We start from the raw sequence: 2,296 nt of genomic DNA on the forward strand, positions 1-2,296 counted from the left end.
TTGAAGTTCCGGGTTCTTTGCTCTTACAGTTACTGGTATAAAATATCCTCATCTAAATGTTAACCATTTCGATCCTGTTCCTTGATTAAGGTGGAGATCTAGGTTTTTTTAAACTCTAATTTCTGTAAGTTTCTGTATAGTACCTGAGAAATACCGTAGAAGAGGTAGAGACAGGCACGTCCCTTTTGTTGTAAGTAGAGATAGGATTCGTGGAAGAGCGCAAGGAGAAGGTGGGAGTGAGACATTTGGTACTACTGAATTAAGGCCCTTGTTAATATAAGCTACTTGTTATAAGATTTTGGGATGAGAAAATGAATTAATGCTATAATGAGGAGAATCTTCAACATTTAAAATAGCCTTAGTACAGGAAAAGTAATATAATTATGTTTAAATTCATATATATTTATTTTATAATGTATTTTAAAAACAATTTACACAAAATATAGGCGAGGGCTTCTTTTAGAAGGAGATATTAACACGTAGTGACTGATTAAATTATGTAAAAAAGATTCAACTGTTTTCCCTTTTCTAATCTCTATACTTCGTTTTTTCTTTACACAAATCCCTTCTTTAGTTATAACCCCAGTTATGCGGTCAGATTGGATTGGTATTTTTTTTTTTTTTTGTGTTACTTAGGTTCCATTGTTATTTTTCTCTAAATTTACCAAATTTAACCTTTATATATGTATTTGATATCTATAGAATCTTAGCTATATTGATCATCTTCACTTTACATTAATTAAAAATTATTGTGTGGACTTTTTTGATGATTTCCTCGCTCACTCCCTCTTTCGGACATACACTGCGTACATTCAATTCAGAAAACCATTTATCCATTTACCATTTACCGAATAATGTTTATCAAGCCAAGCCTCCACTACAATAGAATATCCCCCCCCCCACCAAAAAGCAATCCTTCATTAACGGATGAAATTTTTTTAATCTTTTTTGATAACAATAATACTAAATTGCTTCATTCACAAATATATATCTTACAAATCAATTATTGGACAGCTGATAAACTGATACACGTATCGTTTGAGGTTTGCTGTTAACTAAACATCAAGTAATTTAATTCTAATATCTTCGTCTTGATGAGTATAGGTGGATTTTGAAATTTATACTTAAACGGGGGGGGGGGAGGGGAAGACAGTAGAAGTCTTCATATAATAAATCTTGAGGATTAGGGGAGGGGGTGGGTGGAGGATTGCTGGCCCTCCTTCAAACTCTGCCTATGACGATGACGCTTCAATCTTTTTGGTTTGTTAGTAAAAAAATTGTGCTTAACGAACTAATTCATTTTGCAATAAATGTTTATTTTACGTATTTGAAAAACGGTGCAGGAGTTATTCCCTTTTCTTGGTTTAGCGGTTCAGGAATCGGGTTGGAACCTTGACACATGACATCACTAACCCATACATATCTACTTTATGCTCTGATGTATGTATTATCGATGTATAAGTCATTCTTTTGTTGACAAAGTAATATACAACTTCTTCATTTGAGAAGGTGTATAGTTAGTACCTACTATGTAAATACAAGAGTATGTTTTGTATACATTTGGTACATCAACATAAAAACATACTTGAGCAAAAATCAAGAAAAGTAGATAAATAAATTTTGGATTTTTACTAAAAAATGTAATAATTGAAATTTAGCTTAATTTTTCAAAGTTTTCCCCCAAAAATTAAATTTTCTGTGAATAACTATATCTTTTTGAAGTTTACCTTAAAAAATTTAATATTTGAATTTTTTGCCCAAAAATTCAAATATTAAAAATTGAATTTTTGAAATTTTTTTCCAAAAAATATTTTTTGTAAGCAAGCGAGAGATTTGTAAACTTTTTTTTTGTGAACAGCAGTGGATTTTAGACTTTTTCCCCCAATGGTCAATAAAAGAATAGCCTTGGGTTTTTAAAGGTTTTTGTCAATAGTTGTCGATTTTTGAAAAAATTTTAAATATCAAACTGTAAATTTGAATTTTTTTTCCAAGAAATTTTTATTTTTTAATTTTTCTAAACAATTCTAAAAACTAATCCTCCCCCCACCCCCCCAAAAAAATCAATTTTTTGACATACTCTAAATTTTAAAACATCCCTAATACCTATCAATACGTCCTACATATTATTTGCTGGATTAATGAATAATTAATTATCACAAGATCACTAATTTTATGAGCAGTTGTCTTTTTCACAAATTATATACATTTTTCCATGAATCCATCAAAAAAAAAAAAAAAAAAAAAAATTGCTAACTAAAATCAATCAAATGTCAATCAAGAGTTTCAATGGTGACCC

This window comes from Lepeophtheirus salmonis, chromosome 5 (assembly GCF_016086655.4).
Source record: "Lepeophtheirus salmonis chromosome 5, UVic_Lsal_1.4, whole genome shotgun sequence".
NCBI classification, from domain to species: Eukaryota; Metazoa; Arthropoda; class Copepoda; order Siphonostomatoida; family Caligidae; genus Lepeophtheirus; species Lepeophtheirus salmonis.